The 27,690-nt window shown below is 39.3% G+C and overlaps 1 long non-coding RNA gene across 2 annotated transcripts in view; it reads left to right on the forward strand.

Annotated features, from left to right (window-relative positions):
* The window catches only part of LOC116652954 (uncharacterized), a 45,950-nt gene that overhangs the window by 12,777 nt on the left and 5,483 nt on the right, over positions 1 to 27,690 (forward strand). For both annotated transcript variants that reach the window (XR_014942596.1, XR_014942597.1), the window contains one exon: positions 27,338 to 27,474. This is a non-coding gene — a long non-coding RNA (uncharacterized LOC116652954). The remainder of the gene's footprint in view (positions 1 to 27,337; positions 27,475 to 27,690) is intronic.

A 27,690-nucleotide genomic window follows, 5' to 3' on the forward strand; every position in this document is an offset into this window, starting at 1 on the left:
ATCACAAGGGGATACAAGCAAGAAATTTTTAATGGTAAGGCCAAGGTAATTATTTTTCAGCATCTAATTACACCTATATAACTAATTTGGACTACATTTTCTGAACTAAATGATGATATAGAATGTCCCTCCGAGGTTCATATTTGTCATTAAAAGCCAGTTCCTGGACTTTGACAAGAGGGCAGGGCAGCTCCTGAGAGGTAATTTAATATAATTAGGGGGCTATTATGTTTACTATCAGCACATTGTTCTTGCTTTATATTAAATCCGACAACTGGAGAATGTAGAAGAACATTCTTCCCAAAATTAGCCTTGTCAGCTCAGATCAAACTTTGCCTGCAGTTTATTCTCTTCCCATCTCTAAATTGGAGCTAATGAGAAGGAAGAAGACTGTGCAGAAGTCACAATAACATTGTGCACTTCATGTTGCGGGACATCTAAAGAGAGTTGTGTATAATGTTTATTGAGACAAATGAAAGGGCCAGTCTGGTGTATTTGAACATGTAGATTTGTATTTTCAGTACACCCTGAATGGTTCACAGAAAGCATACAGAGATTACAATTTTGTGCTGTGTTTCAGTAGATAGCCTACTGAACAACAGTCTATTTGTGTAAGTTTGCTTACCCTGACGAATCCAACCTCTGTTTTATGATAAGAACAAGCTACTTAAGCACAGCTCTGTAATACTTAATGTGGGACTTTTTTTGCTGCCAGTTTATTTCACACATTCCTGTGGAGATATTTTTGGTCTGTGAAGAAGTATACAAGCCTTCTAGAGAAGGGAAAAGTTGTGCTTATGCAGTTTGAGCAATACTGAGCATGTCCACTTTCTTCTCCAACCTGGAACACCAGACAGACAACTTTAAAAACTTTTATATTCTTCTTTACTTTGAGGGAAGAGAACACTGAAGGAGACAGCAGATATGATGCAGAGTGGGAGAGAACAGAATGTTTCTTTGGTGTGGAACTTTTCAAGGCAAGTTGAACAGCAGGAAATTGGGAATTCAAGATAGATTAATGGCATTCAGCAAAGAGATTTTCAACAAAAAAATCATGTAGTGTTTCACGACATTTTGGACACATAAAAGTTTCTGGAATCCAGGGCAGCAAATTCCCAGGGGCCAAGTAAGAACGATGACAAAGGAGATAAAAAGAGTGAGGTCTTGTGGAAATGTATTTAAATGAAAAGACTTCTTTAGTAAAACATCTGGTAGTTGTGTTCTTCCTTCAACTCTTTAGGGATCTATTCCCCACAAGGCTTGCTGGTCCTTTTTTTCTAAGCAGATCTCCTCTGTGTAAGAACAGATCCAGGCTCCTCCTGTGAAAGGAAGTACTCAGCGTTTTCCTTCAGGGACGAAGTTCTGCTCTTGACTATCTGCAAGTATTCTCCGTGCTGCTGCTTTTCCTCTGAGAATCACATTGCAGCTTCAGGCAAGGAGAATAACGGGGTTTTTCTTGTGCAGTTCAACCAGTCCTTTGGTGAGTGGGTGAACAGTCCTGCTTGGTTTGGCAGGGGGCTCTTTCACTTTCCACATTCTGCTGGAAGATGGTCCCACATTACACTTGGTTGCAGGTACAGAGCAGATCTTCCTCCCTATAGAGAAGAGTATCTTCTTCCCAGTATCTTACATCTCTTTCTGTTTCTTATCATGTTCTCACAATCACTGGCTCATGTCTTCATTCCAGGCTGCACAATAACTTTCAGGGTAGTTCCTGAGCTGCACCTTGTTCATGATGAAATTTATCTCCATCTTCCAAATCCATCTTGCTTCCAAAAATTACCTTCATGAAGATTATCCAAAGAAATATGGTCAGCATTGTAAATCAAGAATCTGATTTCTAGTTTACCTAGATTTTTAAATGTCTTCTTTCTATTACCCAGATCAGCACAAGTATAGTGTATTAACAAAGAAGGATAATATGAGCTACATATTAAAATGAAAGGCTTTTGTACTCCCTATACAACTGGTTCAGCAATGCTGTATAAAGGACATTGTCACCCTGTGACACATTTTATCCTGTAATACTATTAAGAAGAGTATCAAAATACATTATTTGCTTTTCCAGTTGCAGTCATATAAATTAAACATGCCTTGAAGCAGCTTACATTCATACCTAGCAGCTGTGAAAAATGATCTAATTTTGATTGCAAATAGTATAACAATCTCCATTGTGTCATCACTCTATTTGCTGACGTCCTCCAGCCTCAACTTTTGTCAGCTACAAACACTAACAACCAGTTTCTTTTTACCACCTTGATTCTATCCACAAAATCAGAACATGGACAACTAATAGAAATTCTGCTTTGTTTTCCTATATTTTTAATGTAGTTTTGGATCTGCTCTTTTAAAAGGGATGTGGAACTGACAACCCTTACTATTAACATTTCCTTAAATGCATGAACAATGTCTCCCCTTCTGTCTTCAGTGACACATTTCACAGTCCTTATTTGCAGTGTGACTAGATACATAGTCATGTGATAAGTCTGCCAGGGTTTTTTTTAAGTGAGGTGACCATCTTAGCAAGTGAGCTAAAAGGAAGAATTCTTTCTTTTCCTCAGATTAATCAGACTGTCTGCTCAGATATCTGTTTTAATTGTTTTTGCATGGTGGGTTTTTTGTTCGTTTGCTTGTTTGTTTGTTTGTTTCCTGTGAATACCAGAAATAAACTTGCCTGTGGCTCAAAATCCTCCATTTGAAAAGGTTTAAATCTATGACATTTTATTGATATGAAATCTGAATAGCCATAGGAGGCATCTCAAAATTAAAAACAGACAAACAATCCCAGAATCTATGAGGAGTACTATATTTCAGTCATCGTTAAAATGTTGTGTCAGAGACTAGAATATATCTCCCTGTGGGAAGATCTGGATGATTTAGTTTTGCATCTGTTATCAGACTTCTTAAAATTATGGTTTATTTGCCACATAAAATAAGAATTTCCTATTTTAATTTTAATTTTGGAAGTGTCTTTGCTGGCTATTTTTGCTCAGTACACTCAGTACACCACAGACTCCTGCTACAAATCACTTTCAGTCTTTCATTCAGGACTCATTCAAGCAATTGCTCCTGCCCTGTCCTGTTCACATAATTGATGGTACCTGCAATGGCTCTTTTGTTTTATCGCATGGATTTAGTAGCAGACTGGAAGATGGCTGCTCCATGCGATGGCAACTTCCAAAGTGTTGATATTTGTCATTATTTCATGTTGGTCATTAGAACTTGGTAGTCAGTCTGCATAGTGGGTAACTTAAACATGAGGCTGCAAGCAAAACACGAGCCTGTAACCAGGCACTTAGTCCTGCAGGCTAAACCACCTTTGCCTCCAAACTAAAGCACCTTTCACTACTCATCTTCTCACAGGCTCGCTCCTCCCCTCTGCTCACAAAGGCAGCAATGGGCTAGCAGCCACGGTTTTCACACTGCAGCTGCAGGTTGGCAGGGCTGACAACCATTGTGGGTAGAAATCCGTTAACTCTCCTTCTCTTGAGCCCTTTTCCCTGGCACTGACAAACCCTGGGAATGAGTGTACATTGGTGGCTCCCAGGTGTATCTTAAAAACAGACAAACCAAAAGGCTCAGACACTGCTGATAGCTCAACCGACGTAAATCAATGTGCACTGATTTACAGCAGCTAGGGATTTGGTTCAGGAAGGCAAGCAGTCATTGATGGCATTGTGGAGGTGAAACTGCAGACTGAGTGAGCCCCCACAGCATTTATTTTGTACAATTCTGGGATGCAAACACTGTTCTCCTCAGAGAGAAGCATCCTGGTCAGCCAGATGCAAGTGCTGTCTGGAATTCATCAGTATCTGAGAGCTTACAGCCCCATACTTTAGTGCTGTAAATCAAAGGTGTGCACACTAATGTTGAAGAATATTGCACATGTCAATTCATTAGTCAATGGAGTGAGAATGATCAGCATATCAGTCATGAAGATATATGAAGTCTGCCTCTTAATGATGTTAGCTTGTAGGCAGATTGTGATGGAACTTTTGTGGCCTGATGACTGTGTTTAATATGTGTAATCCATACCTCAATAAATCTGTGGCTGGCAAGAGAGCACAGTCACTTTGTTCAGTTTATGAAAAGAATCACACCAAAGCACTGTGGGCAGCATTAACATTTAACAACATTCAGCCTGAATTTAGAAATTCTCTTTAGCAGAACTGAATTAAAAAATAATAATGATTACCCAATGAAAACAGTGTGGGTTTTGCTGCTTTTCAGGGCAGTACAAACACACATCGGATTTCATTCATGTTGTAGTTGTGTCAGTGGCCATAGGATTTGTGTGTTCCACTGTAGTGTGCAGCATTAATCAGTCTGGGGTTTGTCCCTGCTTAAGGTACAACAGCTCAAAGTGCAGGCAGGGACTGACTTGCATCAAAGATATCATGCTGACACACTGCTGAACAGAAAAACAAACAAACAAAGAAAAATTGACATATAATACAAATTTAAAACATTGTTCAAGCTTGAAATGTACACTAGGAAAAAAAGAACTAATCAAAAGGAAAAGAGTTGGCAGCAAATTTACTTATTCATAACTAACTGTTCTTTAAAATTCTACAGACCCTGTCAAAGGCCGGATCAACAAATGCAATGAATGGACTCTGCCAAGGTAAATGAAAAGGCACCAATGGCTCTACTTAGCCCTCTCTTTCTGCTATGGTTTGCCATTGTAATGGGGAAAACTGTGTGAAGCTCCCTTTTACCTTTGCTTCACTTCCCACATAATATACACATATATATAATAATAAATAATAATTAAAAAAAAAAGAAATGGAAATCTCATTCCAGCTTTTAGAGGACATCAGTTTTCAGGAACAGCTCCCTGATCAAGCAGCAGTAGCAGGTGGCAGCATAGTACTCACCCACGCAAGCTATCTTCAGGGTCTGGAGAGCCAAGCTAATTACACTGCAGCTAGGACAGCAGCAGCACATAGAGGAGTTAGACTGGATGCGAGAATGAATCGTGAGAGTTTTTCTATTCTCTGTATCATAAACGGTGAACCATGGCTCTGCTTTGCAACCAGACAGCAGTGAAATAGCTGGAATATCTGGGTCTTCGAATGAATGGTCCATTAAGATTGACAGAGGAGACCATACGCTTCAGAGAATATGTTGTAAATTTCTTGTAGTCTCAGAAAACTGCATGGCATTTGGTTCACATTTATAAGAACTTTCCACATACTTACAGATGAGAGGGTTGTTTTTTTTATAAACAAAGATGAAAGCAATCAGGCCACCAGAATGACTGGTGCCCTACTGAGTACTGGCTTAATCCTGCCTCAGGAGACACACTGATCCTGAGAGATTTTTGGATGAACTGCAGAAGATGTTGAAATATTACTGTGAATATGAGGTAAGCAGACACTGAACTTCATAGCATACGCAAACTCCAGATAAAGGTACAGGGACTTAGCTGACAGCTCTGAAACAGGCTTAACAGCTTCTGAAGGCGTTAGCTGTGATTTTAAATACTGCCATGTGAGTGACATGGAACTGTACTTTACAGTCTGGATAAGAAACTCAGTAAGAAAACATGCTTATAGAACGGTGTGGGTTTTCTTTTTTAATTAATCTTATGTGTCCTGCATGACTTTGAAACGCAACTATTTTTCACATATGTATATGTTTATATATTATTAAATACAGAGAAAAACTTCTCAAATATTTAGCAGCATGTGTAGAAAGCTAATTCCCACCTAGAAAAAATGCCTGCTGCTTTCAATATTTTTGCCTGGCAGTTGCAGTCTATGACGCTTATCTTTCATTTCCTGCTCTAAGCTGCTGGCGGGATTATGTCCATCCAGCATTTGACACATTTCTCCTTACAAGTATCTACCTTTATTTAGGTGGCATTATTCCTTTAAACCACATGTATCTCAGTGTGAGGAATTAAGTTTGCAGCTAAATTTATGTCTGCTTTGTGTCACAGCAGTCTTGCTGATCCCTTACAGAGAAGGGTGCCTCCCCTTGATTTCATGTGCATTCTTCAAGGTGAGCTGGTTAGAAAGCAGCTGATCGAAGGCTGGAGGACTTCATGTAGCTGACATTCATTTGGAGCTGGACAAGGAGGTTTATTTCATTCTTACAAACCACTGAGGTATAGACAATGAAGAGTCTCATACCTACGATTTTGCGAAGAGAAAGAAAGGCAGAAAGTTTAAACTAAAAGCTGTCTTCCTCTGCAACAGAGCAGGCACTTAGTTTCCATGTAGAAATGAAGGCATTGATTTCCTTAGGCTTGTGTATCATTTTCTAAGCCTTTATCATGACACCGCTACTGTTTGAAGCATATATTTCTCTGTAAAATTCCTGCCATTTTGTATCACGAGAACACAGCCAATCTAACTCAGAGCAAAGAATGATCTATACCACTATCCTGGTGTGACAGAGAACAATACTGGATAATAATAATTTTAAAAAGTTTTAGAGCATACAGTAATGCTTATTACTTCAATCTCCAGTGATTTGCAGCTCAGAGACTTCCTTGACCACTGCTTTATGCTTGTGTTTAATGCTTGTTGGTCAAGAGTTTTTTACCTCCCGATTTTATTTAGTGCTAGGCATGGCAGCACTGTGTTAAGCATCCTGACCATACTATGGCAATAAATTCCATAGCTCAATGCATCTTCTTTCTTTTGGATCTGACATGGGGTTGTTTCAATTATTTGCCTCTTTAATGCCTCCACACTCGCTTTTTTCAGAGGACTCCGGATTGATGTATCTGTGAAGCTTTTTGGCAAGGACGGTGAAGTACATCATGGAATGTCTCAGGGACACAGAAGGTTTAAGTACAGGGAAGATGAACCAATGGCTCTCATGATGCAGAGTATTCCCACGTAATGAGTATTGCAATTGAGGAACGAGGAGCTCGCACAGAATAACAGAGAGACCAAACCCCATGAATTCCATGTCTGCACCAAGTATTCTAGTGTAGTGAGTGCTCAGGAGAAGGGAATTTATCCAGGGATGTAGCTAATGGTGACAGCATTTGGAAGACTTCCAAGAGAAATGTAAGTACAGGATAATATATACTTATTTAAGATGTACTTTCAGTTCAGGTTTGGACAAACCCCTTTTTGCTGCAGGTGCATGGCTGGTGATCAGAAAGTTAATGCAGCAAAGTACCTCTTATTATCTTTGGCTCTCTTATTCTAACTGGCTGTCGTTCAGAGAATAGGAAGCTTAACACTGCATGGAGAATTGTCCTCTCCACCTGTCAGAGATTAATTTCACACATTCAGTCACTAGGGACTCTGTAGGAGACTCTGGTTATTTTTCTGTACAGTCTCAAATTAGAACTTACTGTCTGTAGTTGGTATTTGCTTCCAAATTAATGCTCATAGTTTGGGGGAACTAAAAGCCTTATTACTTTTCTACTGTTTTAATAATGCTTTGGAACTGAAGATATTTACATTTGTCACATTTGAATCAAACAATTTATAGATTTAATTTTTTCATATATGCTACTAATCTATTAACACAAATAATCTTCAGGCAATGTACAGAGGTTTTCTGTAACCCCTAAAGGAAAGAGAAAAACAAAAACAAACAACAACAAAAAAGCATAGTTTTTTATATATTCTCGCTAGTGATATAAGCATGGATTCCTTGTTCTTTTGACTGGCCAACCAAGACTAGGACAAAGGATTAGACCAATGATGCTTCTTCTTTTGCCCACAGTACAAGATGGACAGTACTTCATAACACTTCCTCTGACAAATCTTAGAGTGAGAAGAACATCTTTGTTGACCTTGGTACAACTGAGATCCTCAGGAAATCTCAGTTCTGAGAAAAGAGGAGGTCTCCAAGCTGCAGGTAAATAATATTTTTCCTGCTGCTTTCAACCCCTCCTGAAGTTTTCTGTGTTGATCTGAGGCTTTATCTTAATTTGTTTTCTAAAAGGATTTGTAAAAGAGCACGATATTTGGGAATAAGCATAAGAAGACAAAGGTGGATGAGATCCAAAATGAAAAAAACAATGTTATGGAAAGAAATGGAAGAAGAATGGAAAGAAAGAACAAGAAGTAATTTGTTGTCTAATTGAGAGAATTAGACAGTATCTAAGAGAGAGAAGGAGAGAATAAGAATTTGAATGGGGAAACTGGTGGGGAATCTCATATCCAAAAAATATGTGAGAAAGGGGAAATGGAAGTGATGAGGTTTTATGGACCCAGTATACTGGAAGTGGATTTATTGGCGCAGTAGAAGGGACTTGAATGAATGAAGCACTGGAGAGGAATGAGAAGGGGAATAGGGCGGAAAAGGATAGAGAATGGTCTTTAAATAAGAGAAAGTCTGTCTTTGAAGTAATAGGAAAGAGAAGCAAAGAAACAAATACTGAGGAAAGGCTGCTGGAAAATGACATTGTCATTTTACCCAGAGCCTGAGCTTGATAAGATTGGGGATGATACTTAAAGCTTTGACCACATAAAAGCCAAAAGCCCATAAATGTTTAAGGATCAGTGCCCTAAAAGAACGAGCTTAGGACAGTGTGCCACAGGCATTGCTCTAGAGAAAAGGGTAACTAATAATTCAAGTATCTATGCATAATGTGTGTAAAAAGCAGTGTTTTATCATGGGGAATTTCCATCCGAGTATCTGGTACCGCTAGTCTCATGCTGCCAGTAATAAAATGTCCTTGGAATTTTTAAATGTTATAGATGGCAGTTTCTTAAATCAAAAAGTGCTGTATCCAGCTCTGGGGACTTCTATATTAGACTATATCTTGAAATACAAAGATGGATTCATTAGTAGATCAAGTTTGATGGTAACTTCAAAGCAAAGTGTTTTCTAACATGTTAACATTTGTTACAGAAAAATAGAGTAAATCTTATACTAGTAATTTAAACATTTGAATTTTCAGATTAAAAAAAAAAAAAAAGATGAAGTTACATTGAGGGTTGCAAATAGTTCATAAACATGTGAGTATTAACTGGGAAGATTCAAGAACATTCTAGGAAAAGCACAGTTTTCTAATTAAGGAAGGAAAATATGTAGCTGAAACATGGTAGGGAAGAGGGGAAAAGAAAAGAATACAATACTAAATTTCTCTTTTCTATTTACGTAGTATTGTGTATATATCAGAAATGGACTATTGTAGAGATTTTGTCATCTGGAAAGAAGATTTATTTTAAGGAAAAACTAATGGGGGAAATGTCTTTGGAGGACAGAGGGCTCTTTGCTCTCCAGCAAAAGCACAGCAAGATCTAGTCAATGGAAGTGGGAAGTGAAAACATTCTCGCAATTATTGTGAGTCAATTTACCAATGTTTTCCTTGTGAATTCTACATTAACAGAAAGATTCAAAATTAAATATGGATCTTCTAAAAAAAAAAAAAAATCCACTCTGAATACAGAAAAAGGGGAGGAGATAAGCACAGAAAGAGCCAATGCTAACTTTCTGAGTTTGCGTGGTTTGTAAGACTGTGAAGTTCATGGCTGAATATAGAAAAGGAAATCTTAATAAATCCTGTGTTGTTATTGAACCCCAAAATGCAATGAGGACAATTGATATTCAAGCCAGGCTGGATGAATCTCTGGGCAGCCTGGTCTAGTGGTTGGAGACCCTGCACATGGCAGGGGGGCTGAAACTAGATGATCTTTGAGGTCCTTTTCAACCCAGGCCGTTCTGTGATTCTATGATATTCTGATAACTTGGACAAGATGCCAAGCAGAGGGCTGCAGGATGAAAGTTGTCAGAAAGAAGTTACTCAGTTTCTACACTTACGGTGCAGGAGTGGTATTTAAATGTGTTAAGTAGAGCTGATTGACCTCCTGAAAGTAACAGGAGAAGGAGACTGTGACCTGAGAGTTCAAGCATAGCCAGCAGAGCTATGTACATGCTGCAGCAGTGGTCCCTGGAGAAGAGGGATTATAGACAGAGAGACAGTGTGATTCTCTCTGCATTGGATTAGACTGTGCTAGAAATATGTTGTCGAGAATGGCCAGATGAAGGATGGATGTACAGTTTGAAAACATTACTTATAGGGCAACCTGTCTAAGGCTAATGGGAAACAGCTAGAATGTTAGTCAAAATCAAGTGAAAGTGAAGCACTATGACAAGGTGCAGGGGGTGTCAGCTCCCTGAGGGAACAGGTGCTGTGGATGTATTTCTCCTAGGTGGAGATTAAGAAGGACTTTGGTTTTGAGTTTGAGGCTATTACAAGTGACTGAGAAAAGAAGAGCTAAGAGATTGAGAGGGAGGAAGATTTGTGTCTCAGGCAGGCAATCTGTGACTGGATTTTTACAAATGACACCTGCTCTGAGCAAGAATGTTTCAGGGAGGTCACGTTTCAGCCCAGTCTGTTTTTTATTTTTTGTTTTTAAAGCATAAATTATTTCTATAAAGGGGACATGCTTATCTAATTTAATTTGGCTAATTAGAGGTCTGTGTCAAATACAGGAGTGAAGCATGTGTAGGTGGGTAGAAGGCGTAGGCGTGGAAAGAGGGAAAAGTCCTTTGAAGGAGCATCACTTTTCACTCAGAAGAAAATGACAGGAATCTGAGCAATACAGAATCTGAGAAACATAGTGTTACAGAAGTTGTGCATGGCTGGGTGCTATGGTGCTCAGTACTGAAGCCCAGATAAACTGAGCCTTGGATTTTACTTGAATGTAAAACATGGGAGATAACCGATCTTTAGAGATACACATTTCTTTGTATTGTTCCAAGGTCTTTTAGAAACGGTCATTGGCAGTGCTTTTTAATCTGGAGACAGTGAAGTAAGGGAATAGAAAGGTGGGTCGTACAGAAACAGGAAGTGGGACTAAAAATAAAAGAGATTTGGGGGCATAAGTCACACCAAAAAACAAACAAACAAAAAAAGGTGAAATGAAACAAAGGAGACATAATATTGCAGACAGAGATACTGGAAGCCACAAGGTGATAATGTAGAAATTACTGGATTATCTGTGGACCTTGAAGAATCTGAACGGTGCTGGTGAACAATAAACCCCAAAGAAGAGCTGGTAAGATAGCAGGGCAGGGCAAGGTTTGTCTCTCCCAGTGGTTCCAAGCAGGGGATCTGTCCTTCATTTGAGAAGGGAGGGGCAGATGCTGGAACAAGTTGAGCGTCTCAAGTACATGACAGGAGTGATTTAAGTCAAGTTTCTATCACCACTGAAAATAACAATTGAACTAAATCCAAGATACTGACCTCTGCAAAGGTATTTACTGCATCCTGATGAAGACTGATAATGTAGCCATAAATACAGCAAGTAGCTGGAAATTCACGGCTGAGAAATATCAAGAACCCCTGAGGCTTTTCCTCTCTCACAGTGGGTAATGTATTTCAGTGAAATGTGAGAACAAAAAGATGATAACCCAGAAAGATTTATCTTCTTACTTGGGCCCTGTGTTGCATACCAAGCTTGGATTCACTTCAGTCAACATTCTTGTGATATAGTGTTTCTTTGTAAAATAAATTTACCAAAGAGATTCAAATGGAAAATTATGCAACTGATATATCTGACTTTATAAAGCAATGAAATAGTTATTTTTTTTCATAACAAATGTTATTTTGTGGCTGTCCTGGAGAATGAAATGTTAGGAAACTCTTTACTATTTGTATTAAATCATTCCAAAACTAAAACAGAAGAGGGTGCAGCCAATGTGAGCATTTTAATCTTGTGAGAAAACCTAATTTTTGTCACATTTGTCAAACAGGAAAGCTCAGTTATGGCGAAGTCCTGCTTCAAAAATAAAGGTGTCTTTAAAGCACAAGAGATTTCACCCAAGGAAAATACTGTTTGTGCCCACCATTATGAAGTAGAATACAAGAGAACTGTAAAGAGCCAGCCCCTCCCTTCTGCTTCTTGGAAGACTGAATAAGCAACCATGGTTTTTGGCTCACAGATCCTATCATACTGCAACCCTTCTGTACCCGTTTGTCAACCATTTCAGCACTGGGACTTTCCTTGAGAAAACAGTTATCTCAAATTCTTAGCCTTCCCACCTCCCAGTCTCAGTCTGAATTATATTATTGCACTGAAAGGTGTTAATGGCCGTAGTCAAGTGGGACTTTGATCTGTGGATAATCAACAGACTTGAAGCAGACGGATGTGCTAATCACACAGGCTGCCACACCACACAGATGGGTGTGCTAATAACTCAGGCTGTGAGGAAGGATGCAGTAAGTTTTGTAGTTTTGATAACTGAGAATAATTGAAGCTTGTGTCTTATAGTTTGTGGGGCAAATAAGCTAATCTGTAAGCATGGAGGCTAAAAGATTTATGGGGCAAACTATGTGGAAGGTGATGAGGACAGAAGAAGCTGCAATACCTTCTGAAGAAACCACATATTCTAAGATGCAGAAATACTGACTCAACAGGCTTGGAAGTTAACCATACACCCTTTTTATCCCCTAAGTAGCAGAACCTAGCATGGATTCCTCAAAGTGTCTTGAATTGCTACTATTGCTACTGAATGCACATTTAAAGCTGTCTGAAACCAAAATGGCAACTGTTCATTTACCTACTTAAATTACTCGTGACATGAATTATACATCTGGGGCAGCTTTCTGTCCTAAGAAATCAATGAAATATTGTGATTAAGGCATTTTATTGAAAGAGTGATGTAACTTATCCATTTCAGAGATAATGTTGCAATATACAAAATAAAACCATGCTTAATTTTTTAAATATTTTGTCTTATTAAACTTTTCAACAAGTAGATAAAGTTTATGTTACATAAACCTCACGCAGTATGCACCACTGCTGAATCAACACTTCAGTTGGGACTTAAGAAACTGGAATATTTAGGACAAAAATAAGCAAGTGCTTAGTGCAGTTAATATAAATGTAATGCTGACAGCACTCTTCTGATTTTGCCACTACTGAAACAGAACTTCTGAAAGGGACTGAAACAAATTTAAGGCAATGTGGAGAGATGGGATTGGGAAAGATATTCATACTTCGAAACTTCCTTGCCATTGGTGTTTCACTGGAAATTTTCTCTCCACAAACTTAGGCTAATATCTCTTTCTTGTGAAAGACAGAAGGATGTGAGTGTTGCTGAGTGTGTGCATCTCAGTGCCGTGAGAACCAGATAAGCTCCTCAAGACAAGTAAACAAATTGTTTTGTGAAGTATGAACACATGAGCATTATCATCCTCGGAAGCTGCATTAGATTTTCAAACATTTCACTTTGTTAGCTATATCAGTGCTTGGCAGTCTGAAAAACTGTTAAAGAGAATCTCTACATTAGGAAGGGGGAACAAAGAGATTGGCAACGTTTTAAATATGAGCGTATTCCCTTTGATTAGAAAGCCTGGCTAGTTCTAAGGGAAGAACAAAGCTTAGTATGCCTGCTGTATGGAACACATTTGAATGTATAAAATTGATTGAATTTGTAAAAATCCTATTATATATAATAACCCACTATATAAATTTGTAATATATTTTAAACAAACAATTTTACTTGGTTGATTTCTGTGCAAAACAACTCCACTTTTTATGTGGAAAATGTATGCACAAAGAAAATACAAAGGAAGATTGAATGATTCAGAAATAAAGGGTTTATTGCAGATTTTATCCTTGGATAGCTTTATCTGAAATGGCATCATATGTTTTCTACTCATTTTCATTCTATGCTTATCCAGAATGAGATGACCTGGGCTCTGCCTTTCACTGACAGCTCCAGTCCTGCAACACAGACAGACTGCTGGTCTTGGGTAACAATTATTTAGACTGGGACCAGCCATGGTGGCTCTTGAGAGCACAGTATGAAACACAGTTCTAGTCAGCATTTTGAAGTGCAAGGAGGAAGATGAAGATGGGGGGAAAGGGAGACTTGAGTTGTGAAGGTGAACCCAGGATGAAGATTTAGGTTAGATGTTAGGTGGAAATTGTTTTCTCAGAGGTGGTGAGGCACTGGCACAGCTGCCCATAGAAGCTGTGGTGCCCCATCCCTGGAGATGCTCAAGGTCAGGTTGGATGGGGCCATGGGCAGCTGAGCTGCTGGATGGCAGCCCTGTCCGTGGCCTGGAGTTAGAACTGTATAGATTTCAAAGTCCCTTCCAATCCAAGTCATTCTGGGGTTCTATGAAGCTGGGTGTGATGAGCCCTGTAGAGGTGCAGATAGCACCTTTGATCTACCTTTTACATTTCTAATTGTTCTTCAGACTTTCAGTAGTCATTAAATGAGACCATCATTAGCACAGTCCATGATACCCAGCTCTTGTACAGCAGATGAGACTCAGCCATTTGTGTGCCCTTTTGAATGCTTTCAAAATCTGGGGGCAAATCTCCAAATTCCTGGCCACAGAAAGATAGCAACAAACACGTGAGAAATGGTTTTAGAGAGACTCTCACCCATGCCTGGCTGCTGTCCTTGATTTATTCACCGAGGGATAGCTGCTGTGCTGCCTGTTGCCAGTCTGCATTTCACCCTGTGCCTCATCCAGAGTCTGGCAGTAGGTGCTAGGAAGAGAATGCCTCAATTCTTTCCAGAGGCTGTCATAAAAACTGAAAGGTACCTTCTTGTGCACCACTGAACATTGCTTGTGTTTACCTTACTCATGCCAGCACTCCTTGCTGTTCTCAGCAGCCACAGACTTGCTGAGAGGGGGGAAAAACCTGTGCAGAAGCTGAACTTGTATCACATCACAGGAGTGTATTATATAAAACTCAGTACAAATAACTTGTTAAAATGTACCCAACAGGTAGGAAAAAAATACATATCCCAGATCATTTATTCAGACTTATTTTGTGATTGAGAACATTTTTTATAAAAACCTCTGGCAGCATTTGGATTTGATTACAGTAGAGCTAAAATTTCATCCCCGTTGATGGCTCTTCCCTGCTTCATACATTCTGCCTGAGGCCAATAAGAAAGCACAAAATCAGATATTTGAGCTGGCTGCCACCCCTCTTGCTGCTTCCCATGTGGATACCTACTCCAGGCAGTCGCCTTGCACTGTGCTTGCTTTGCAAACACCTTCAAACGCGCACGGAGTAGGGTTTGCTGGGCTCCCGACTTTCAACAGGCTGCGTTAGGAGGATGCGAGTGACACCTAGTGTTTTAAATAAGGCATATGAAAACGCCATAAAATCGGTCGGGTTTCATTTTCAGAGGTGGTGCTGCAAGGGGCAGCGCGTTCAGGCGTGGCGTCTTCCAGCCCTGGGAACGCGGGGAGAGGGGCGAGACGGGCAGCGAGGTGCCCAGGGTCCTCTGTTCTATTTAACCTACTCTTTGCTAGCTAAGGTAATGAATTGCTACTGGTGTGTGTATTTCTTCTAGTACTTGGAGGGAGCATATAAGCAGGAAGGGGTACAACTGTTTACAAGGGTGGATAATGGTTTTAAACTGAGATAGGGGAGGTTTAGGTGGTGCTGCACTGGAACAGCTTGCCTAAGGGGACTGTGGATGTCCCATCCCTGGAGGCATTCAAGGCCAGGCTGGATGTAGCTTTGGGCAGCCTGGTCTGGTGGCTGGCAACCTTGTCCACAGTAGGAGGGTTGAAACCATATGATCTTTGAGGTCCTTTTCAACCCAAGCCATTCTATGGTTCTATGATTCTATGATTCAGACAGGTCAAAAATTTGGCATATGTGTATCTAAACTAGTTGCAATGGGGCTGGTGTGGGAGGTGATACACTATAGCCTAATTTGAACAAGGAAGAACAGGCAATCTCTGAAAGCAGGATTACAATAAATAAATCCTAAAATCAGATTCTCACATATCAAGCTCAAAGCTGGTGACACACTGCCCAGGTTCAAAGGAAAGGAGAAGAATATTCCAAGGTTGCTGGGTATCGCACAGCAACAACATTACAAGCTGATGAATTCAGTGTTCCTACAAGTAACCCTGATAGTTAAGCAGCTTTTTTTTTTTTTTTTTTTTTTTTTAATTTAATGTTTGGTTTATTAAAATTCCTACTTCTAAAAATAGGGATAAAATGGATTGTGAGATCATAAACTGTTTAAAAGCAGATGTATGCTTAACCTTGAACAACTGTTAAAGAAGTTAGCATATGAATAACTAATCATCACTGCAAGTATCTCAAGACATGATTAATATAAAAATACCACAGTTTTGCTGGAAATAGAATATTTTCTTGAACTAAATGCAGATGTAAGACATTTTTATCTCTTTTGATATTTCCTATATTCTAGTAAAAAGTGATAATAAAATTAGATCAAGTGAAAAAGTTACTGTAACAGGAGTGAAATGGGCAAGCTCACAGGCTGGTTCATTACAAAGAATTCAGACCAAAGTTTAAGGCTGCTGTGACTCCTACAGACTTGCACACATCCATACATGATTAGATTACCTCGAGGCTTCAGAGATGTAACGTATTCTTGAATCAGAGGCGAGCTATAGATCTGGTGTCTTAGATTAGATGAGCCTAATATCTTTAGTGCTTTGAAAGTTGTATAAAGTCACTAGAGACCTCTTGAATTACCTTTTGGAATAAATTCAGCATCTGTGTTGTCTGATAAAAGAGTGACACAGATGTCTGAAGTTTCTGAAGGCAGGGAGCATCAGCGGAGGTCGTTTGACGAAGATTGTGGGACACAACGGGAAATGACTGAGGTGATTTGAAAAGGTCCACCTGAGAAAAACCTTGTTTTAGGGACATCACTTGCACTACTGTGTTCCTGAAGGAATGTGATGCTGCTCTATTACGGTAATATTTTATTTTAGATTGCCACTGGGAAACTGTTCATCATGAGTTAAAGCAAGTTTAGTGGAAGAGTACTTGAAAATGAAAGGGCATAAGTTAATTATATTCCATCAATACTACTCACTCGGAGAAGAAAACAAGCTACTACAGGAATTAACATACTGTATGGATAAATAATTAAGGCGACTGTGCCTGTTCTGAATGGATGAAGGCCCTTGGTGTGACTGTCATGGACACTGAATTTCAGTAACAGCATAAGGAAGACCAAAACACTTCCATAAATAGTCCTCACAGAATCAAGTGATATTTTAAAAGCCTTGTTTTTTGTATGACTCTTAATTACCAGATATAATGCGTGGATAAGGGTAGGCACTTCTGAGTGAATGAAGGAACAGGTAGAAAATCTGCAGCTATCAGCCATCATGGGTTCTTGTTTACTATGCACTTTGTTTGAATTGTTAGGAACAGGAAGGAAAAATTGCCAACAGGTCTATAGTCATTATATTTCTGTAGGGTTCCTTCATTTTGATTACTGCTGCTACTCTGATCATTTTCCTAGTAGCTGTAAAAAAAAAAAACAACAGCAGTTTCTACAGTTTAAGCAACAGTATGACACCTCTAAATTGGTATCATGCTCACAAGTTTTTGTTAAAGTGATGATGACACCTATTGACTTCTAACTAGCAATGTTTTTATGCTTGCTATAAATAATTACTCTCATCAGCCATATTCTTGACCATATATAATCAGATAAAGTTGCAGCAAACTCCAGGTCTTCACACATAGCAGCACTGATTTATTGTCTCACCTTTTTCATCTGATTTAAGAACAGTAAAGGAAGAGTTATCTTTATAGGCTTTGATATTTTTATTTTTTTTTCTTTATTTTCTGAGAATCTTTAGAGTCTGACTCTGGTGACTTTGGGAATGGAACAGAACAGTTTTCTGGTAAACAGAGTAATACGTTCCTTTAAGAGTTAGATAGTTGAGAGAGCTTAAACTGAGCAGGCTGTTTTGGGTAATTTATTCTCTCCATTAGCTATGCTGAGGTATTGGTGCTCATCTGACCAGGTTTGGGAATAAAATTAAACTGATGTTGCTCCTTCACCAGATCAAATGCACACCTATGCCAGTGCAGTGAGAGAATGAAGATGCAGCTGGGGAGGGGCTGGGAAAAGAAGGGAAGGAAAGGCTACTGTGAAACCATAGCCACAGAGAAGCTTCAGACAAGCCTCCTAAAACTTTGGGGCAGAATGTAGAACTGGGATGGCATAATGCAGGCACTATTCTGACATTCTGCCATATGAAAAAGAGCTTGTATCCACCCCTAGGTGTAATCTGCTGCTTGCGTGTGAGGGCTAGGAAACAATCAAAGCAAAGTAAAATGAAGTCAGTATATTAACTGCACTTGTAAAGTCACTCACTATCCACTGTATGCAGGTTGTATGAAGGCACAGACTTCACAAAGCTCTTTCTTGGTTTGTGAAATGGTCTGTGACATAGCTTCTGTATTTCTCCAGAAAGATGATGACAAATAAGATTCTTAAGAATTAAAAATATTTGGGGGACTTTAAGGTAGAACAGGTAAGAAATCCATTTCTAATGTATGCTTATCCTGACAGCATCACTTTGATTTGCACTTAATTGGCTGCTGAATGGCTGTTTCCATGACAGCATAGCAAATGTACAGTAAGGGCACTTATAAACACTGATAAATAACAGATCATTAAACTTCATGGAGAGCTCTTCGCTACTCTGTACCTGCTTTTTACATTTGTCAGGTAGAGAGAACACATAAACCACAATCCATGGCACCAAGATAAAAGCTATCTGACTTCCAAGGACCCTGTGTGCTACAAGACAACAGTTGCTGCCTTTACAGTAGGTCAAGTACCAGCTTTAAACTATGTCAGATTACTTTTCCTAACAGTTAACTTGCTAACTACTGTGAATTAATGCACAATACTGAAGGCTTTACGATATGTCTTACCAATCCTTGACAAAAATGTCCTAATCTACTAAGCAACAGTGCTTTTGAGATGGAAGTGCTTTCTCCTGACATACTAAGATTTTTCTAGCCATGTTGTCTGGTAAAGAGAAATTCTTACAGAAATCAAGTGTTTCCTGTAGTTCTCTGCTCTGGGATTCACCATGAACTCTATTTGGTAAAGTGTTGATCACTCATTCTACTGAAAGCCGACAAAGTAGGTGCTCTGTCAGTGGGAGATGAAAGTGAAGGTGATGGCTGCCATATGCAAGCTAGCCCTGGTGCCCTGATTAGTGTTTAACCAAGATCCACTCTATTTCAGCCTTGAAACATACAGAAGTATGAGAAGCAAACCAGTTTAACTGCCATTGCTCAGAGTAAGAGCAGTTGAAGTGCTTATTTTTCAAAGGAGGCCTGATAGCACTAGATGTGTCCTAGTGCAAAATTCAAAAACTTCTGTTTTGCAAGGACTCAGATTAGCATTGCAGAAAAAGATCAAATCTTTTTCCTCTCAAAACCAATGACAGTTTTGCCAAGAACTAAAGGGAAAGCAGAGTTTTCTTAATGCTCTGTTGCTTTTCATGGTAATTCCCTGTTTTAATGAAACCAGAAGAGGCAGCGTTGAATAAAATATTAAAATAAGAATAATTTTCTGCTTCTTTAGACAATCTGGAATGCAGGCTGAAACAGGAAGGACATTTGCCTGCTCTCAGGTTTTGTGTTAAAATTTTCTGATCTTTGCCATATGCCAACCATGAATGATATGTTTAAATTTTCTAAGAAGTACATGCTTTCTGCTGTATCCTATCCAAGGCAGCCACATCTTTGCTACCACTGTTAGTGTAAGAAAATAATGGATCTCAAGTGAGTCCCATGAGTCTTCTATTGATCAGATTTTAAGCATATATTTTAATGTACATTTGTTTTGGTGGCAGGCTTGGCTCAAGAAGCCTTCACATATTTGCACCTGTGATTAGTCCCCATCCCTGCTTCTCCCACCTATTCTCCAAAGCACAAATCATAATACTTTGTAAGACTGCATGTTTAATCAAGCTAGAGATGTGAACATAGCATTTTTTTGCTTTCTTTTTTTAAACACACATTCATTATCATCTCATCAATTACTAGCAATTGCAAATCTCAGAAATTTCAGTAAATGTCTAATCATCCTTTGAATAACCTGTTTCCCTCAAAGGCAACTTAAGTCATACTGAAGATACCAGTGCACTTAAACACTATTAATTTTCTGGAGTTCGTTTATATTGTGTAACCAAGTAGCTTCAGAGGAATTTGTTCATAATTATCCCTCTTTTCTCAGGGAGAAAAGTTTTTAGCAATAATGCTCCATACAAAAGTCCACTTTGTTAACTTCTGCAGAGTATATGTCTCCCAGAGAAGACCAAAGATCATTTCTGTTCTCTCCTGAACATCATGGTAGTTATAAATTAACAAGACTTTTTTATTTTTTATTTTATTTTAGTTTTTCCTGCAGCTGAAATCCAACTGATAACTTTCATGCTCTGGTGCTGGAACTTCTTCAGTAGTTCACTGTGCTGGCACTCAGGGTAATACTGTGTAATAGAGATGTGTGGCGTTTCTCAGTCATCCCCATTATACAGACAGAGTGGTACACCAACATGGTGAGCCATCTGTGCTAATGCTGATGATGTTACTAAATCATTCATAACATTTCACAATTTTTATTAGATCATTTAAATTCTTATTTTGGCATAGTGCATTGATTTCTTCCTCTAGAAATATTAACTCAGTATGCAAATGTGTTTTCCTTGTTTTCTAATAAATTCATGACTGCACTGAACATCCTTACAAGTGCTAAGGCTCATGTAATTATGCCCTCAGATCTTGACAGTAGAAATAGAGAGCTCTGGTTCCTGCCAGATTCATTGATCAGTTCGTAGCACACATAGATTTGATGCATCAATTTTGTTTGTTTGTTCTGTACATACAATATACACTGCCACCCAGAGTTCTGCTCTGTTCGTCTTGCTGCCTACTTTCCCATCAAGGAAAATTTGCTTGTTTGTTTGTTTGTCTTTCTTACATTTTACATTACTAGTAGGAATATTATCCTAAAATCCTACCTTGGCAGAAAACAACACAGAGGTTTCAGTGTTCACCATCTTGGCATGCACATAGCATGCGAGATGACCTATTTATCCTAAGTGAGAGCTAAGATCGCTGATAAGTGTGCATCACACTAGCCACTGTGTCCTAGAGACCTCACAGCTTGATTGAGAGTGCAGCCCAGCACAGGGAGTTAGATAAACAGGGAAAGAAAAAGTAAATGATACAATTAAAATTATTTCGCTGGAAGCTTTCATTGACTACCTGCTTACACATTTGAGAATTGCCATGGAGACACTGGTGACCCCTGCATCGTTAAGGTTGTGTTATGATTTTCATTGAAAATAGAAATGAAATCCTTTTCCATATAGTTTAGACCGTCCCAACACAGTGCAGTTAAGCACCATGGGATAATCAGAATTTTCTTGTTTGTTTTTAAAGACTGAATAACCTTGCGGATGAAACAGAAAAGCATGTATGTGTATGTAACTCCCTTACGGAAGCATAAAATATTCAGCATCTGGGCCTGATGTTGGCTAGATAATGAAAGAAGATCTCTCACTTTACTGTCACAGACAGTTTGCTGGAAAAAAAAATAAATATGAACTGTAGGTGTTTTGTATGATTGCACCTTTCATGAAAGAACTGTATATGACCTGTAAGTGCATAAGCCCTTGTTGTGCATTGGTGCAGTCCCCTCCAGCCTTTTGAAGTGACTGTAAACAGACATTAAAAATAACTGTGAAGTGAGAGTGAATGAAGATTCCTCTCTGTGTTGATTTTACACCTGCTTTCCAAAGCATACGTGCAATAAAAGGGACCTTAAGATGCACTAAGATGCATTTTTCACAGATGTTTGGCTACATTCAAGGCCCAGGTTAACAACCATCTACCCAGGAGAACGTATTTGTTTTATGTATATTGTGAGGGGGCTTCTGCAAGGTTCAAGATCTGTCTGCAGCTCCAAGCTGTGTGTGAAGTACTCTGGTACAAGTACAGCTTACAGACCTGTACATAAAAGGGCTGCAGCATTCAGCTGTGTTTAAGAGAATAATGTCTATCACTTCAAGTAGGTAATGCTTTACAACTCAGGCATCCAGGGTCCTATCCCTCTGCACCTCAGCACTGCAGGGAAAAGTGGTGCAAATGCAGTGTTTCTGAACAGCTTTGAATATTTCCATGTAAATGCCACCGTGGGTCATTGTCGTTATTCCAGGAGGAAAAAAAAAACCAACACACACAAAAGAAACAACACACACAGAAAAAAAGAAATAAATAGATGAGAAAAAAGTAACATTTCCTCCTTTAAGCTCAGATCCCGTGTAGCTTCCTGACAGCTAGCAGTCCTCAGACCCCAGAGAATCAAATAGTCCCACCTCCAGCTGCCAGCAGAGACATTTCTGACCATTCTGTCTCTGCACTTTTCCCTCTTGTTTTCTACACTATCTTCCCAACTGTCAAAACTGTAGCCATTTCACAGAGGCTAGTTTCAGGCTGAGCCTGTTTTCTGGGCAGAAGAACAGAAAGAGAGAAGGGATGTCAGAAAGGCACGAGGACAATGAGACCTTTAGTGAGATGTGACACTGCTAATTTGTGTGTGATGGCTCTCCAGGCCATGAGCTGAACAAAGCCAGCTAGTAGTGTCTGCCCTGACATCACCTCTTCAGTGAGAGCAGAGGTGTAGCTCTGGGTGTTGCTGCTTGCTGAGAAGATTCTGGCTCTTACATGGAAATACTTTCTTGTCTTCCTGATTGGAAATCCCAAGCTGGGGATCCTTTGAATGCTGGGGTACTTTCTGCTTGTAAACACCTCAGCTCTCAGAGACCCCTGTTGTGCATGCTTGGAGAGAAAAGCTTTTCTTCTTCATCTCGCATAAACGAACAAACTTGAGAGTGCATGATACAGATGAGAAGACAACACTGCTTGAAAAGCATTGCTCTTTTGACCCATTTTTATCCCCGTTTCAGCAAGCAGTGCAAATTCTTCACTTTGGTTTTGTCCACTAGCATCAACAGTGCCTCATGATGTTAATTAATACTGCAGGAGGCTAAACCTCAGGCTGACTGCCTCACATGTGGGAATTAGTTGCGTGGGTTTGCAGAGAAACATCTGCCCGTGAATGGATTTAAAGAAATAATAATTAAATTAAACAAAAGAGAAGCTCTAAGCTGAATCTGTGGCTAAATGATTAATATTGCTTCATGTTTAAGATTTTTTTTTTCTCCCAGCTTATTTTGTTTAATGATTTTCAGCTATGAATATTACATGTCCTTCTGCAGTTAATTATTTATGTTGATGAAACATGGCACTCTCTGTAACCGCCTTGGATTCTGAATGGAAAGGAGCACAGTTTCTAGATGGTTCCTTCTGAATAGTGATGGCTCATAGAGGGGTCTTTCATTAGAGATGTGGTCATACTCAGAGAAAGCTTGGGGTTCAGTGGAAGAAACTCTTGTGAGAGCAAAGCTTTCACCACTGGCCTCTGGTTGTGTATGCCAGGCTGCCTGCTCTGTGCTTCAAAAAGCCTTCCCTCAGAAACCCTCCCCTTCCTGGTGGGAAAACCTTTCACATGAAAGATTAATTAGTCATCAGGGTTTCTATTTCAAAATTTGTGGTGCTTCAGGAGCAGTTTGCATCTTGCCCTGGATTTTAAACTGAGATTGGAGTCTGGCTAAGCAAAACGTTGACATTTTGAGCTTTCATTTTAAATGGGCATGAAAGTGCTCATCAAATATTGAAATCCTCCCCAAGCTGGAATTATCTTTTTCCATCCAGCTCTGATAGTTGATGTTTATGCATCTCTTTGCAGCCAGATATCTCTCATTCTGTGAGCTGATCTGGGCAAGAGCTTTGGCTGAAAAAAAGTCTGCAAATATTATCTCTGCTACTGTGTCATTTTAGTCAAAAAATCATAAAATCATAGAATTGTCATGACCTTTAAAGTCATCTGGTCCAACTCCCTGCAGTGAGCAGGGACACCTACAGCTACTTTTGATGCAGCCCAGGATGTCCACCACCTCTCCAGGCGTTCTGGGCTGTCAGGACATATTGCTGACTCATGTCCATCTTACTAGTGTCCCCAGTTTCCCAGATGTATGGCTGTCCTGCACCATAAGACCCTTGATTTTCCAAAACCCTAGCACCACTTTTAGACAAGTCAAGCCTTAAAAATTTTACCTTTATTCTAAATTGAATAGCCTGAATGACAAGAAAACCTATGAAATATAATCCTCAGAGAAACTAAGCTTGTTTGACTATCCTTGCTACGAAGTACCGTGATATACCAATCCTACTTAGGAACTCAGGTATTACATGGTTTACAAACTCTAGCTATTAACAGTATTCTAGCTGTTAGCAGAACACATGTACTGCAATTAAATAAAATAACATTATTCTCTAGGGACATCAAAACATAATTACAAGGAATGAGAGAAATGTGGTTTTTACTGAACTCAGAATTGGGATATAACATTAACGTTTGGTGGGACTTCTTTAAATTAAATGGCCTGTACATCAGCTGTGATTCATACCTCTTTATTTTTTCCTAGTGGTAAATTTGTCAAGTCTCTTTAACTGCCTCAGAACCTGGGTGCTGCAAAACTCATATCAGTGTTGTTAGCCACAACAGCTTGGGTAGCTCCAGAATCTTACCTTGCAAACACAGAATGCTGGAAATCACTTGGCCATGGGGGACTCTGTGCCTGGCCAGAATGTCATCTATATCCTGACTCCCATGGCTCTTCTTCTCCTGTCCTTGTCTTTCTCCTCACTACCCTCATCCCAACTATATGACAAATGGCTTTTCGGGTATCTGCTCCCTAAATAAGACATTCAGTGCTATATAATGTAAGTATAGCATATTGTCAAGAGCATCTTGGATGTCTGTTTAGGGTGTGAGTCATATATAGAGAAGCAAGAGAAGGAGATTCAGCCGCATTTCAGACTTGAAGACTTGATGCTCTACCGGTTGGCCCTAACAATCATTCAGGTTTGGAATCCCAAGAGTCAGCCCTGTAAAACAAACTCCAGAAACTATGCTATTCAACATGCATCAACTATTCATAAGGAAGTTTGCTGATATTCTTGACAAAGCAATTTTTTATCCCCCCTGCACAGAAATTGACATTGTTAAATAATTGAAAAGAAAGCAGCAAGTCATGACAGTGGATCGTGCTCAGATGAAATTTTCAAAAGCATCTAAGAGTATTTTCAAGTAGCACTTTATAATTCCTTACTTTTTTAATGGGACTGTTTATGCTATGTGAAAGTTTGTGCTAACATAAGCTGTACTGCTTTTTTTACACTGATCCAGGCAATCCTGAACTAACTCCAGAAGCAGCTAGTGCCATGTAAACATATTCTCTGTAGATTTTGTACATTTCCCCTAAGTCTCTTTTGCCTTGAAATCTTCCTCATTTTAGGATTGTCTATGTTTAAAAAAATATATTTTCAGACTTCTAACAATGACATCTTAAATAAAATAACTTCCTGTAATTCTGATAGCAGCTACCATCCTTATTTCCATAGCTTTCATCATTCAACTCTGATCCTCTTTCTTTCTTGCTTGTCATTATTTTTCTTTGCTTTTATTCTTTCTGATCACTATTGTTATCCAATTTCCTTCCTTCTTTCATCTTTCCTCAACTCCCACTGCATTTGTGTTCTGTCATTTTGTAATTTTGTTTTTACTCCCCATGTAGCTTTCTATCAAATACACAACTTTGTAACTGACTTTACCTTCATCTTTCTACCTTTTTTCCCCTTTTCTTAGTCATGCTCTGGGGATCCAACAAAGGCTGGAAATGCAGGCAGTCGAAGACACTTCTCACACAAAATCCACAGAGCACAACCACTCAGTCTGCTTCCCCAGTGAATGGCAGAACAGCCTTTGGCTTCGTTTGTTATTCATATCAGCCTGAAGGCTCTGGAGGACAGCAAGTATAGAGATACTATGTAGTATGCAGTGCCTAGAACACTGAGGCTCTGATCCTAATTGGGGTAGAAGCTATTGGAGCAGTAATAATAATCTCAGGGATCTGGGTCTGGCCCCACCATCAGGCTTTGGCTCACTCAAGTGGTGCAAGAAGAGCTCAGAGGAGCACCTCTGCTACATTAGCTAATCAAGCATTTATTTATTAATTTACTTAGACTGCTACCAAAAATGCAGAGAGAGAGAGAAAAAAAAAAAAAAAAAGAAAAAGAAAGAGATGATAGAAACCATCCTTGACTCCAGGAATCTTTAATTAGTAGCAAAAGAATGATCAGTAGTCAGTGTCTCCACAACTATTTGAATAAAAACAGAACTAGGAAAAAAAGATTTCTGAACAGAAATAATTTCATCCCAATAATTAGTCAAAGGTAAGGACCAGTGTATGACTTCATTCTATGTTAGAAGGGAAGGAAGATGATAGAAGTTACCAGATGTTTGATCAGTTTCTCCCAAGTAGTTTTTGAGCTTTGCTGTATCTGTCTTCATTAATTTTGGTGCTTCAGACTACTTGGATACATCTGATATGCAGCCATTTCTGAGGGCAAGGATTGTACTCATGCCTGCAATCTTACAAAACAGAATAAATCTTCTGAATGTGTGAGAAAATTCCCTTTTCTTCCTATTCTAGCTTCCGGAAGGAATGGCCTTCAAGATTCAGTGATATGCTCTTGAACAGATAGTAATTAATATTTAATATGTCTTATTTGGGATTGAAGAAAATGGAAAATGGGTCATTAGCTTCAACTGTATGTCAAAATAATTCTACGATACTGAATTACTTGGCTGAAATTCTTGAATATAGCTGTATTTACTTTAGTTGTCAAATATGGCCATACCGAATGATTTCTTATGTGGTTGCAAGAGAAAGTGATTGTGTCTTTCTCTTGAGAAAAACTTGTCCTGACAGAGGTGTCAGGGACAATCTACTTCACTCAGCTCAGGGTGCAGCTCCTTGTCCCTGAAGCTGTTTGTTCAGCAGACAGACAACTCCAAGATGTTTCTTGCGAAACTTGAACTCACAGTCTATGAGATAGGGAACAGACATATCTTAGAATTCTCCAATTTGGGACAAAATCCTTCTCACCTTTTCCTGAGTTATTCTTCATGATCACATAATCAAAAGGTAGGTCACATAGGTAAGGTGAGTGAGCCCAAGATTTAGAAATGGAAGACCAATGCTGGATCTCTCAAGTTTCCTATTCAAATACACTGGAGCACAGTCTCCTGTGTGTCTGTAACCACCGGATGCAATTCTTGGTCCTTTTCAGTCTTACTCTTTCTGCAACTCCATCTCTTTCTAATGAAAGAGACATGATTGCTTTTGGACAAGTCAGATTTCAATAGGTTCACTCTCAGTTTGCTGAATTGTTACTACATGGTGTGTAGAAACTTTTCTGTGTATGAAAACTCAAACATGTGAACCTTCACCAGCACATTTTCAGGTGTTATACAAGAATAAAATTCCTTTAGAGATAACTGTAAATGCATATGGTTGTATGGGTTCATAAATGCATCACCCAAATCCAGGTATTCATTTAATAATAATTTATTCATTTAATGCCAGAGCTGAGCAGAGAAATCCTCAGAACTTACTGTTTGATCCTGACCCAGCAGTGGTTTTGATGTATTTGAAAAGTTTCAGGGTGTCAAGCACAAGAATCGATCTACTGAGGAAGCCAGTCAGTCTCTCCCTGCAGTCAGCGAAGAGGGAGGAGATCTTTCCAAGATCAGTCATCCTTATCCCCAACACGGCTGCCTGGAATAGCCTTGCAGGTGAGAACTATTGTCCTCTGTACAGAAAGGACTTAGACAAGGCAGGTGCACGGCCCTGTACTGCAGCTCAGCAGAGTGATTGTACAGCAGTATCAAGGAGGTACAGCCAGTGCAGCACAGCTGAGAGCTAAGCACATGTACAGCATGGCCCTGGTGGGTTTCTGCATGGGTTGAGAGCTCCTTTCTCAGTGAGGGCAGGTTGCAGGCACAGCAAGG

The sequence above is a fragment of the Coturnix japonica genome, chromosome 2, assembly GCF_054131305.1.
Source record: "Coturnix japonica strain WE chromosome 2, WE-NBRP24, whole genome shotgun sequence".
Lineage (NCBI taxonomy): Eukaryota > Metazoa > Chordata > Aves > Galliformes > Phasianidae > Coturnix > Coturnix japonica.